A 14582-nucleotide genomic window follows, 5' to 3' on the forward strand; every position below is an offset into this window, starting at 1 on the left:
TTTGCAACTTGACTGCCCCCGGTGCGGAGAAAGCAATACACACTAATGTAATCACGAAGAAGAAGCTAACATGCTAACGGGCAAAGCTAACTGCGGGCTAACGTCACTTTAAACAGTATTTACAGCCAAGTTTGAGTGAAAAAAAATATTTCTATTGTATAATTGGATGCACAGTAACCCTCTCTCCCTTCGCCTTTCCTGTCAGCGTAGTATTTACTCTCCAAGACAATTAATAGATTAAAAAATCGTAACTTGCCACTACACCTGCAGTTGCGCTTATGGCCTTTAGGGGGAAGAGTTACTTAGTACTGCTTTAAGACAGAAGCCCCCTTGGTCTGTAAAGCACTTGTTGTCCTCCTCACTCATCTCGTTGTTTTCCTTGAGGTATATCCGTTTGGCTGCGCGGCTTTGGATGCCCGTGTGTTTCGCCCACTCGCCCCCTCTGCTGTGGCTGCTTGGCCCTCTGTCTGTAGCCGAGCTCCAGTCAGCGGCTCACACTGGCTGCCGCCTCCTGCTCTGTGTTGGTCACGGTGCGTGTTCCAGCCCTATGTTCGACAGACTGCAGCTCTGTGTGTGGGGCTCTGCGTTTGCCACCGGAACTGCCTGGGCATTGACAGAAACTGCGTGTTTTTGTTGTTGTTGTTGCTCCCCAGTGAATATGTACTGCCGCTGCTGCTGCTACTTCTACTACGACTACTTCTGCTGCTGCTGCTATTAGTACTGCTACTGTCTGTGTGCTTTGATGCAACGTCCAGGAACAGAAGGCAGTTTAGTCATCAAGCCTTTTTGTACTTTCACCAGTGTTAATTTCGTCGACTAAAATATTTAGTCTTAGTTTTAGTCAAAGGGATATTTTTGACGACTAAAATTGGACTAAAACTAAATTAAAAGTTTTTCATGAGACTAAAACTGTGATTAAAATGTCCAGATATTTTAGTCCAGTGGTTCAGGTAAAGAGGTTCGTGAACCCCCGCCCGGGTCACACCGTGAGAAATATGCACATTAGCCGACATATTACTTAAAAAAACAAAGAAAAAAAAACAAATGGGTGAAATAAAATTCATCAAAACTACGAACAAATAATGGCACTCTGGTAAAATAGCAAACACATGCTACCATAAAACATTAGATTATATGCTAATGAAAATAGGTATATTTTATCTAAATGATCTGGCGACCCCCCAAATTTGTCTCGCGACCCCACTGTTTTAGTCGACTAAAATAAGACTAAATAGAAATGAAAGGGAGAGACTAAAATCATCCAAACTTCTATTGAGCGTCTGAAAGAGCCTCAGATCATGTAAATTCTCTGCCAAAGGATCAGCTCTGAGCTTTGTTCATGTGGAGCAGCTTCATGAAGCAGAGGAACAACATTAAATATGTAATTAAATATGTAATATATATTATCAATGCAAAGTCGACTAAATTTGTCTTAAATTTAGTCGACTAAATTTACTTGCAATTTTAGTCGACTAAAACTAGACTAAAATTGAAGATTTTTTTTTACTAAAACTAGACTAAAATCGACTTATATTTTCGTCAAAAGTCAAAATTAAAATATGTTGTCAAAATTAACACTGACTTTCACTCCTGTTACTACTACTATTACTTTCCCCTTGTTCCACTTGCACATCTATATACGTCCCAGATGTATAGATACAGACGGCATGTGTAATTGCCCATATATGGTCGTGTTCAAAACAGCCAGAGGGGGAAAGCAAAGAGAGAGAAAAAAAAATACGTTTCCGACATTACTCCACCATTACTTTAACAAATGCTGAATACTGAATATATTTTTCCACTAAATAAAGATACAGAGACATGGTTCAACAGCCCATTAATACAAAACGGACAATGCTAACCAGGAAGTTAACACTAGCTTCATGCTACATGAACGCATGAACGAATGTATTTAAGTGTCCAGTATCAACAATAAGGAAGACATAAGGATGACAGCCAACACCAGTCAACTCATATATAGCCTACTGTTACTATCTCTCACGATATAAAAAGTCCTTTGCCTCAGTGTCTGTGCTTTTTCAACATGGGCAACCTTAGCTACATACGCTAACGTTAGCTATGTTTTTGTCCACTTCAATTGACTTGTTGCACGGTATGGCTACGCTAGTTCCTCTGACCTGAAGTTGTGAGCGCCAGTACTTCCTGTCTGTATTCTTTTCCTATAGAGATTAGCTCGGACCTGCTGGAATAATAATCATATTTTCTAAAGACTACATGGTTAGCAGTGAGTTCCTGGTAGATCATATATCATTTTCTGTGTGTTCAAATCTTGATGTAGGTAACATAATAAATACAGATAAAAATGATGGTTTATATGCAGATTAGTTTATATTTTAGCCGCTATTTCAAATTGTATAATGCATGAAATTAATGTTAACCTTTAGCTTCAAGACAAACTCACTGATCCTCATAAACATAGACGTCTCCTCCGCTGAAATATTTACACAGTACAGAAACTTGTTTACCTGCAGGAAGTGATCGTCTACCAGGAACTCACTGTCCACCACAGAATCTTTAGGAAATACGATGATTCGAACAGGTCTAAGCTAATCTTAATGGAAATTAATACGGACAGGAAGTGCTAGCGCCCACAGCTTCAGCTCAGAGGAACTAGCGTAGCCACATTGTGCAACAAGTCAATTCAACAATTTTCAGTGAAAAAACATCCATATGGACGTGATTTCGGCTTGGCTTTATTTGTGATACATGTATTTATAGATATACAAGGCAGAAAAAAGCGAAAAATTGTGATTCCCATGAGAGGTTTCCTCCCCCTTCGGCTAGGCCACGCCCCCTTGACCATCAGACAATCTATTATTTTTTCATTGCATGTTTAAAACACACCTACCATACAGTACCTACGTATATTTGTAACTCCCCCCTATAGAAATGGTCAAAAAAACCTAAATGCTTCTAACACTTCTGTGATTTTATTTCTATTGACATGTTTAAGTGTAAATAATCCACTCCACACCTGATTCTGAGTGGTTTCCATACACTTGCGCATCAGTTTACACATATGATCCAAAAATCAATGGGGTGGATGTAGCCGGCAGCAGCAAGGCAGCATTTTTCAAGGCAATTTGATCGTAGCCTCCTTTGGGGCAATAACCTACCACTCTGCCACCATCGATATCCATACAGAGCGTCGCATATTAAACCTGACGAAACACAATTATCTTCCACAATTACATTTGGAATTTTTTATTTTATGCCATTGTTTTTTTCTGAATAGTTGTGCACCGGCTTGTGATCTGTTCAGCGTGTACACCAGGGGTAGGCAAGTATTCTGGGCGGAGGGGCCGATTTTCTTCATTGTAAACAGACCGAGGGCCGAAGCCGCTGATTATTAACCCAAAGTAAAGCACGACACTGGAAAAAACATCTTAAAGGAAATAAATGACTTGAATTAAGGTTCTTCTATGTCGAATTTGAGTCGGTTTGAACTAATCCAAGACACAACTGGTAGCGCCAACGGATCAAGAATAAAACCCACTTGAAATCATGACACAAAATTATCTGAATTAAGAGAATAACTACTACTAGAACTACTATCTCATCTAAGACCAGACCAAATCTGCTCAAACCTTAGATTTAAGTAGATTTATGTCATTTCTTCCTTAAACCTTAAAACGATTATTCTTTTTCCAGTGCACTTCTGTCAAATGCCAGTGTTGTGCATAACATATGACCTAATTGGGTGTGTTGACAGTATTTCTAGCTTTTTTTTCTCCCATTTCAAGGGACTATACGGGGACTATATGGGGCGGCACGGTAGCGCAGCGGTCAGCGCTCTCGCTCTCGCTTCACAGCTAGAAGGTCCCGGGTTCGATTCCCACCTGGAGGGGGCCTTTCTGTGTGGAGTTTGCATGTTCTCCCCGTGCCTGCGTAGGTTTCCTCCGGGTACTCCGGTTTCCCCTACCACTAAAAACATGCACAATAGGCCAGGATGAATGATGTGTGTGAGTGAATGTATGGTGGTGTCAGAAGGTCCGTTGGCGCAGACGTGTGAAGTCGCGAAAGCGCTTCTGTCAGTCTCCCCCAGGGGAAACTGAAGCTACAAATGTAGTTTACCACCACCGAGTATGGAGTGAATGTACAACTGTCTCATGTCTTCTTCTTCTTCTTCTTCTTCTTCTTCTTCTTCTTCTTCTTCTTCTTCTTCTTCTTCTTCTTCTTCTTCTTCTTCTTCTTCTTCTTCTTCTTCTTCTTCTTCTTCTTCTTCTTCTTCTTCTTCTTCTTCTTCTTCTTCTTCTTCTTCTTCTTCTTCTTCTTCTATACAAAAGTTTAAAAATGTTAAAATGAAGTATTTTCTGTGTAGAATGAGCTCAGACCTGTTCACCACAACTGCCTCTAAAATCCTGCACTGTCACTCAAAAAGGTGTTAATTCGCTTAACATAGAAGGTGCAGTTACACGAATGACCTGAGGTGGCAGCAGTGAGTATAAAATGGCAAACTTGCATCTAGCCCCTTTAACTCTAATAGTGTTAAAAAATACTCTCTGATTTGTGTAATAATGTTTCTCAAAATCATCTCGAGGGCCAGAGGTTCTGTGCTAGAGGGCCGGATTTGGCCCCCGGGCCTGAGGTTGCCTACCCCTGGTGAACACACTATGTAGCTGAGGAATAGGCAGCGTTTTTCCCATTTGATTTGATTGTAGCCTCCCGGGGCGATACAGCAATATAACGCCATCGATATCTGCAGAGGGAATTTCTTCATACAAATAAAACCGCAAACGATTGCTTAGTCCTGTAATTACATTCATTCAAGCTAATTCTTTTGTAGCGCAATTACACACCAGTTATTAATCGACACGCGATCATGAAATAAACCACAAAAAAAACTCTGCTTCTCTGGAGGTGCTGTATATTTTAGATTTTTCTTCCTCGTTGTTTCGATCCTCTCTCAGCCCACATAAGGACACAGTACACCTCGGCATCAGCGCACAGCCAGAGGAAATGCTCGCGTTTCCGTTTTGCGGCGCACAGAGCCGGTGAAGAGGTTTCTCCTGTGGTTTTCGCACCGGATTGGCTTCCCTTTCGCTATCACACCTTCTGCCAGCCGTTGACCTCATAGCGAGAGAGAAAGAATGGGAGGAAGAGGGAGGAAGGGGAAGACGGAGAGATCATCTGCAGTACGGCACGGATCAAGTTCTAAACACTTACTCAACTGAAGTCATGTGCAATTCGTGTAAAGATACTTAAAGAACCAGCTGTTTTTGACTAAATTCACCCAGCAGGAAAAAAAAAGGGTTTTATTTTAGGATCCCTTTCTCTGGACATTGCTGCTGTTGTTATGCATCCTCACCACTAGAGGGTTCCTTCTCTCTCTCTCTCTGTCTGTCTGTTTCTCTGTCTCTCTTCACACTGATTTGCAGAGGAAATATTTACTGCGCAGGCTTTCAGAGCTGTGTGTGTGTGTGTGTGTGTGTGTGTGTGTGTAGGGATACGCCAGGATCTCTCAGGAGAATCCCTTATTATTATTGGAGCAGCACTGAAGGCAGCCTGCATGTGAGACTATGAAAGGAAAACAACACCAAATGCTAGTGTTTTACGTACAAACACTGTATTATTGCTACTGCTGCTGCTACTACTACTACTACTACTACTACTACTACTACTACTACTACTACTACTACTTCTTCTACTTCTACATTTCCCTGGCAGCTTTAAAGAGGGGGTATTCTGCTTTTTTCAGTCCCACAGCACCAGTCTATATCACACTACAATGATGACAAACCTTCTGTTGGTCTGTAAATGCAGTAAATAGAATAACTGCCTTGTATAAAATGTCTCTCTCAAAATGGCTGTAGTGAATGTCTTGAAATAGGCCTCTGTCTCTTTAAGAACCTCTGAGCCTTTCCGACACGCCCCCTCCACACGCTGTCTGTGGCATCAGTGGGGAGGGGGTTCTGCTGAGGAGCAGTGGTTGGTTACTCGGCTGGTGACGAAAGCTCGGAGGCGTCTCCAGGAGGTGGGGGCATTCCTAGGAGGACTCAGGCAAACCTATCCCTAAAATGGCCGCCATTAGAGTTTTTACAGATTACTCAGAAATACGTGAATGTGCCAAGGCAACACTTCAGGCATGTTTTTAATGAGGGAGTGACAGAATAACATGATGGAAAGCTTGAAAAAGTCAATTTTGCATAATACCCCCCCTTTAATATGTGTTCAAGGCATCCTACGAGCAAAAATGAATGTCATGTTTGTATCAGAGATGCACCGATCCAGCTTTTTTGCTACCGATACCGATACTGGAGTTTGACTATCTGCCGATGTCCGATATTTACCGATACCAGGAGACTTTCAAGCCAAGTGACTTTATCTGAGTGAGGATTTTGACTGACTCTTCTCCATTATAAGATCGATAAAGTCATATTGGGGCGACAGTGGCGCAGATGGTAGAGCGGGTCGTCTCGTGATCGGAAGGTCGGGGGTTTGAATCCCACCTCCTGAAAGTCCACACTGTCGTTGTGTCCTTGGGCAAGACACTTCACCCACATTGCCCCCAATGTCTGCGTACATTGGTGTATGAATGAGAGTATGAATGGGTGAGTGGATCCTTGCTGTAAAGCGCTTTGAGTGCCTAATGTAGGTGGAAAAGTGCTTTATAAGTTTAGACCATTTATTGTATTGTCATGTTACAGATCAATTATATCTATTGATAAACTCCTGGATAAACATTTAACAAGGATGACTTTAGTACAGCAATTATCCTTGGGTTTATAACAGGCTTTAGGAACTACTTTAGGTATTTCTATCATAGTTTCTGACCCAGCTTTGATTAGTTTTAGCATGCTCCTTCTGGCTTTAGCATGCTATTGCTAACCGCTGAATTTTGCGTGGCGATCAAAAACACATTTGTGAAGGTTAAAACGCTGAGAACTCTGGCGGAGTGAGTTTCAGACACACCTTTAGTCTCTTAACCCCCGCCTTAAAGGAACAGGCCACTGTTTTTCCATACTGAGACATGTTCTTACCTTAGCTGTGACGAGTTCTTTAGGACCTGTCTGATCTTCCCCCGTGCCTTCAGTCACGTAAACACAGCGCAGATGGCGTTAGCATTTAGCCTCTCCCTCTCTCCTCTATAGCTCCAAAACAGGTCAAGATAGAAGCTACCAAGCTCTTCCACGTTTTCCCTATTTAAATATGGTTACGTGAAGTGTTCCACTACAAATTATAATTGCACAAAATGAAACAATGTGGATTTTCTAAGCGGATAAAAGGGGGGACTATATTGTAATGCGTATAATACCAGGAGTAGTTTGGCATCCGCACAGTAAAGTGAAGATTACTGCACGGATTTCGAACTACTCCTGGTATTATTACGCCTTACAATATAGTAAGAAAGCTAAGGTAAGAACATATCTCAGTATGTAAAAACGGTGGCCTATTCCTTTAAGAGTGTGTTTAAGCCACAAGAGAATGTGCTCAGGTGGAGGTGGAGGTGGAGGTTAAGAGAGCAATGAGATGAGCATCTGTGTGATCAAACTTTAACACCTGCACCCATGATGTGAACCTTTGTGTTAATTGAATTTGTATAGTATTCACACTTGTAGAGCCGACTGTTATAGCAGGTTAATTACTTCAAGTGTTGGATCGCTCAAGATAGTTGGAAGTTTTCAAGTAGGAATTCCCTGTTCAGCAACATCCTTCTACCCATGTCTTCACTAATCCACCTCCGCACGTGTACGAACCATCTCAGGCTCGACTTTACAACTGAATTTCCATCGCATTTAACACAACATAATGAGAAAGAAAGAAACAATACAAAATGGCACAACAAGCTGGACGAACTTTCCCACCACACATGCAACAAGAGCAAAGTCTGCCTGACAGTGGATAGATGTCTATTATGTCACACTAATTTGATAGCAGAGATTAGCATTGTAATCCATTTAGCATAGAGCAGCTAATCCACTTTATTACTGTTGAAAAGGGATCAGATAATATTGGCGAGCGCCACAATGGCAAGCCTTAATGATTTTTAAGATGATGAAAAATGGCCTCGCTGCACATTAATAACTATGGTTGCAGGCAATAAAAGTGGGATTAGTCATTTTGTTCTATATTCAGTCGCTTTGAGTTTCCAGATGGGAAGACTCTGCAGATGCCTCTACTTTAAGCAACACATGTTTTAGAGTAAATTAATCTGGACATCCATTTTGTGAGACGAAAATCCAAAATATGGATGAACAACAATCAATGCTTTGTATATATTTCTGAATTTCCTTTATGGTTTACATGCAACAACTATTTCTTGCGCTCCGCTTTGACAAACATTTTGAAATAATCATCCATTTTCTTGAGTAGACTTCTTGGCCCTCTGAGCTTTGTCCCTCTAATTCAGGGGTGCCCAAAGAGTGACCTACTTTTGCGCTGCATGTGGTTAATACTAACTCCCTTCCATTCATTCTCAATGGTAAATATGGATGCAGTACACCTTTTGACCACCAGCGTCAAATTGGGGGCGCTGTTTCACTCCTTTGCAAAGTTAAGGAAACACTGTTGTGGTGTCTTGGTATTTATCAAGCACAGAGTGTTATAGCATCAACTTTCACAGTTTTCCAACTTTTATTGCAAAGGTTGTTGACATCGACAACAGTATATGTTAAAAATTTACTTACCGTAAATTCTCTAATACTGGCCTGTATTCCATTAGCGGGTCTCTAACAGAGGCCGCGTCTCTGACAGAGGCCGGGTCTCTAATCTCTGATCCGAGCGTAACTTTGACACAGATTTAGCCACTTTTCAAACCTCCTGTGACGATATTTGGAAACAGCGAAAATAACAAATGTTGTGTGACCCTCCAGGGTTTTAATAAAGTCTCCATCGCGTCTTCAAAGCACGTCCAGCTGCTCCGTGTGCAGGTCAGTCCCACGCCTCAAAATAACTCCTCCCATCAGCGCGAGCGTCTCGTCTTCTCTCGGGTCAGTCTCATGATCGATCACAAACACAAACGCTCCGTCTAAACTCGCCTTTTACACAAGATAACAACAAATAATCCGGTCTGCGGTAAAAACGAAACAGAAACCTGCAGTGACACTGATGTCAAAGCTCCGCTAACAGCAACGAAACACTTCCTGTTGTCCCGACAAAATAAAAGGCGTCAATGTTCCAGCCGCTGGGAGAGAGTTTGAAATGCTAATCGTCCGTTTTGCTCAAATAGAAATAAAGGCCTGTCTCTAATTTTGGCCTGGTTCCAATAAAGGCCTGGTCCTGGATGCCCTTGAGTAAATAAAGGCCCCGGCCTCTATTAGAGCATTTACGGTATAAAGGAATTGATGCTGAACTGACCCTTTCAAAATAATCTAATGTGACATTTTCTCTGAGTGAACGAATGAGGTAAAGTTACAGTAGGTGTTTTTTTGCACTAAATTGCTACAATTGTTGACTTTGTTTTACTAAAATTAGGCTTTTGCCATAGTTACACTTTGTTTTAATATAACATGTTATTTGCATAGATAGAATCAAATGCAAATCGGGAAAAAAAAAGTAAATAACAAAAAGTAGCTTTATAATTTGCAGTTATATGCGTTTTTCGTGCTTGGCATCGCCGTGTTTGGCCCGCGACTCACAGGCACTTTTTAATTTTGACCCTCCGAGACAAAAGTCTGGGCCCCCCTGCTCTAATTCCTTTCGATCTGACATTGTTGTTGTTGCAAATGACTATATACAGGGGCACCCGTTTAAAATCTTATCTTCGTCCGTGCGTGTCTATCCCGCTGAGACCTGAGAAGTCCGGGGATGCACGCTTCTCCCCCCCGTCCCAGGTGGCCCATTTGTTTTGTCGGTGGGTCAGATTGAAGGATAATACACAGGAGCTTCCCCTTCAAGCCCTTTACAGTCTCCAGCGACCAACACAATAAAACATTCGATGGGACCGCTGCCAAGAAACGGCCTTTCCTTTGCGCCTATTCAAAACTGTCTATTCTGCGCCGCTCACGCTAACGCTGTAGCTCACGTTGACACCGCGGTGGATTGGATAACCCTACACCTGTGCTATCAGGCCTTGCTCACGCCGAACTTTCTTTCTGTACCACTATACCTGAACTCTCCCCCCTCTCCCTCGCGCTCGCCGGCTGTTCCTTTCTTTGAAACTGACCCGAAGGATCTTATAGTGAAAGTGCAAAGGCTTTTCATTCAGGGAGGGGGGGGGCATCCAAGGGGCCTTTGAGATGCGGGATAAGTACACCGAGGAAAGCAGCAGAAGACTGAGCAAGAGAGGGAGAGAACACAGTGGCGAGAAACAAAGGAAAGGGAAGGAGAGGGAGAGGAGGTGTAGGGTGGCAGAGGGTGAACGATGAGGTCTGTTCTAGAAAATGTCATGTTGTGAAAGTGGATATCAAGAGCAGCACCAGGGACTCAGCTGCGCCCAGTAGTCTGCTCCGGTTTCCCTTTGAAATGGATGAATGATACCACTGTGTGTTGGGAACAAGTAATGCTGATGAATGGAAACAATGAGGAATAAGAAATATTGGAAAGTCTACATTGTGCGTGTTTTACTCTTCTAAAAAAGTTGTGCACATGCTTGGTGAGTTTGTATTAGAGATGCATCGATCCATGCTGGGTATCGATATTTACCGATACAGGGAGATTTTCTTAAAAAATGTCTTTCTCTGAGTAAACATTTTAATTGACTCTTCTCCATTGTAAGATCATTAAAGTCATATTTTATTGCCATGTTACAGATGTATTAGTTATACTTTATCAATTATATCTATTGATAAACTCTTGGATGAACAAGGATGACTACCATTTCTCTCATAGTTTCTGACCCTGCCTTGATTAGTTTTCGCTAGCATTAGCACGCTCCTTATAGCTTTAGCTTGCTATAGAGTTCGGGAATGTGACGTCATATCGCTAAGCATTATGGGATTAGCAGCAATTGTAAATGAATGGAGATAGAAAAGTTAAAATACTGGAGTTATTGTTCACATTAAAATACTTGGACACCACAGTGAGTTAGATGTATTTACCAGCAGTATCTCAGCAGCTAACGGAGTTGTTCCACAGCTTTTTTCCTCCACTTTTTATACTGTTTTTAGCTAATGTTAGTCTATGGAAATGTATGCTAACAGCTGCAAAGATGGCGGATCTCCATGGTAACTGTGGACTTTCCCGAACTCTATTGCTAGCCGCATTTGTGAAGGTTAAAAGTAACTCAGCGGTTGAATTCTCCAGGTTCTTTGCTTTACAATGATACTCACTTAGAAAAGTTGTGTTTTTAAATGTTAAGAGCCAAAACTAGTATAGATACAGGCGGTCTTGTGTCATAGAAGGGGGCGCAGCTTCGCCGAGGGGGAAAATAGAATCTTTCTGGGAAACACAGTTTTTCACTTTTTAGCCATTTTCTGGTGAAATAACTTTTTTACCACACATAAATAAAGTCAAGTCTAAATCGGATCCATATGAATGTTTATTCACAGCAGATTGTTCAGTGGAAGCGTTGAAAAAGGCAGTCGTAGCGTTAGCATTAGCACGATGCGCTTCATGTCAGCATTCTCCGTTATTTATGTATTTATGGGCTGTTGAACCACTTTGCTCCTCCCCATGTCTTTGTATCTTTATTTAGGAGAAAACTATATTCATAATTCAGCGTTTGTTAAAGTAGTCTTTGAATAATTAGAGAAAGTTTAGATTTGTCTCCAAATTGTTTTCAAACATGACCGTATATGGGCAACTCCAGAGATGCCGTCTGTATCTATCGGTTCAGTATTGGATATTTGGAGCCGATATCGTAATTTTCCTGTATCTGCGCCGATATCCGATACCAGTATTGGATCAGTGCATCCCTAACCCCCACCTCGAGGATCTTGCCAATATTATTTTAAAGTGACCAACTAAAACCAATGACTATTCAGTATTAAGTTGTTCAAAATGAAGCTAAAAGACTCCAAAAATTAAAGCTTTTTACTGAAAAACACAATTAAAACCAACCTTCCTTTGAAACGAATAGTACAATTCCACTGGTTTCACGTTCTTGTTTAATCTGAAATCATTCCAATTACTCCCAGCTAAGTGGTCAAGTGCCCCCAGTTCCCCGGGGGTCAGTCCATTAGTCCAACAACCCATTAGTCCGACATCTCATTATTCTGAAAATGCCCCATTGAGCAGGGGTTGACAAATAACACTCCCTGCTCTTGCTGTTAGTAACAAATCCAGTCACTTGTACCACGTTTTTTGCCATATTTCAACTTCTAAATAACACCTCAATCTATGGCGTTGGCTTGGTATCCCCGGTAACTGCACTGCCCGGTGACTCCAGCGCCCCCGGAAGAGTACACGCCACGCTGCTTGACAGGTGCGACGCGGGCCTTGTTAAAGTTGTGAAGGCTCTCGGTGCTTTCTTTGTGCTCCTTCGGCTCACGAGGGCCACAGGTAGCGGTTTCCGAAGCGGGATAATTGGATAGAACGCAGATGGTAGCGCAGACAGGAGACGCGCTACAAGATTAATTATATTACACTGAAGATAAAAAACTGCCAGGATCTTACGTGTCAGCGTTTTAATACAAGCTCTTATAACGGAGATGTGAAAACAATGGGTAGCTCTCCGCCCTTTTCCCCGAAGCTCTAAAAGGCATTCCTGCAAAGCCATGGATGAGTCAACTTTGAAATGATGTCTTGGAGGAACGACTCAAATAGGCTTTTATACATACGCCGCGTTCCAAATTATTATGCGAATTGTATTTCAGTGCCATAAAGGTAAAAAAAAAAAAAAGAATTCAATGAAACTCATGGATGGTGTTGTGTCTCAGGGTTCTTTGAATCACTGACATCAATATAGGAGACCTGGGATGAGTAGTCGTCAGGTTAAGCCCAGTTAAGGGAAAAAACTACTGAAAAAGGGTGTTCCACATTATTAAGCAGACCATCATTTTCAAGCAATATGGGAAAGAAAAAGGATCTCTCTGCTGATGAAAAGTGTGAAATAGTTGTATGCCTTGGTCTAGAGATGTGTGACTGATTCAGAGCACACACGGGTTTGTGCAGATAAAGGCACAATGAGGACGGTTTCTGCCAGACAAACACTGGCTGCTATGGGCATAAAAGGAGAGAAACTCATGATGTGGACCCCCTCCTCCCATGACCTCAACCCTATTGAGAACCTTTGGAGCCTCAACTAGAAAAACATTTATGAGGGTGGGAGGCAGTTTTCATCCAAACAGCAGCTCTGGGAGACGATTCTGACATCCTGCAAAGAAATCCAAGCAGAAACTCTCCAAAAACTTACACATTTAAAAATTTTGAAGCTGCTATCAAAGAAGGGCTCCTATGTTAAAATATAACTATGACCTCCTAATGCTACAAATTCAACAAATGACCATTTTCAGTTAATTACAAGCTTTAAAATGTATTGAAACGATGAGTGAAATATCAAGCATTGGCTTAAATGACTTGAATTGAGGAAATGTTTCTTGTTTTGAGCGGTTTTCACTCATTTAGACACTTTTCCTGATCGGACCAAGTTTACTTTGCTTGTTTGAGGACATTTCAGACCAGTTCTAGGGTAAATCTCGCTTGAAATAAGAAAGTAATGAAGTGAAATAATCTAGGACAAATGCCCAACAACTTCTTAACTAGTCAAAACAGCTAAAATTTTGATTATTATGCTCAAATTAAGATTATAAATTAAGTTTATACTGATCTAGTTAATTACTTTTTGCAGTGTAATAATTTGGAAAAGCCGATTTTGAATTTTTTACTATATTTATTTTTGAAAAAAAATACTGTCTATCACATGAAGATTTTTTTCAACCACATTTAATTGATCCTCTAACAGTTAAAGACTTGAAAATTATGCTGACTCTCATTTGAGTTGACAATTTAGAAAATCTTAAAAAAAAAAAAAAGTCATTTAATAATAATTTGGAACGCGGTGTATATGTAGGAAGCATTTTCTCTGTATGCGCCAACTTGTTAACGCAATCTGCAAACATTTAGGTACATTATTCATTCTGTCTTCTTCTTCTGCTGAAGTTCTCCAATCTGTACATCCAGGACAGTTTTGTGTTTCGTCTATGATGCAACACAAAACTGTCCTCCGCATGTGTAAAGCCAGAGATCCATCCCCGTGCTTGTTTTAAGGTCAGATTTTGAGTACCTCTGATGCGGCTGATGCTTCATAATGCGCCTTAATTTGGACTGATGTGTGCGTTTTTTTGACGTGAATGGTGCTGTAAACAGATGCTCGAAACAACCTCAAACATGCTCATCTTACCTGTGTGTGTGTGTGTGTGTGTGTGTGTGTGTGTGTGTGTGTGTGTGTGTGTGTGTGTGCTGCTCTATCTGCTGCGTAAACACTCTCCTACAGGCTCCAAAACAGCACTTTTCTCACAGATGTCTAATTACAGTGATCTCATCTGCAATTGTGATGCAGGAGCGCGGGCTTAGGACGCAGCATGGGAAGCGATGATGCTGCAAATGTCATGAAACCCTAAAAAAAAGAAAAGCACACTCAGCCATGTCACAATGTTGTCGCACACCTGGAGTAGTGTTCTGCTTCTTTGCTGTTAAGGGGAGACACTACAGGCAAAACTCAATTTGTTCAGTTTTCAGGT

General features: G+C 41.4%; 1 protein-coding gene across 2 annotated transcripts in view; it reads left to right on the forward strand.

Annotated features, from left to right (window-relative positions):
* plxna4 (plexin A4) overlaps positions 1-14582 on the forward strand; it is a 478637-nt gene that overhangs the window by 235640 nt on the left and 228415 nt on the right. The window lies entirely within an intron of this gene.

Source organism: Gobius niger, assembly GCF_951799975.1.
Source record: "Gobius niger genome assembly, chromosome: 2".
Classification (NCBI taxonomy): Eukaryota; Metazoa; Chordata; class Actinopteri; order Gobiiformes; family Gobiidae; genus Gobius; species Gobius niger.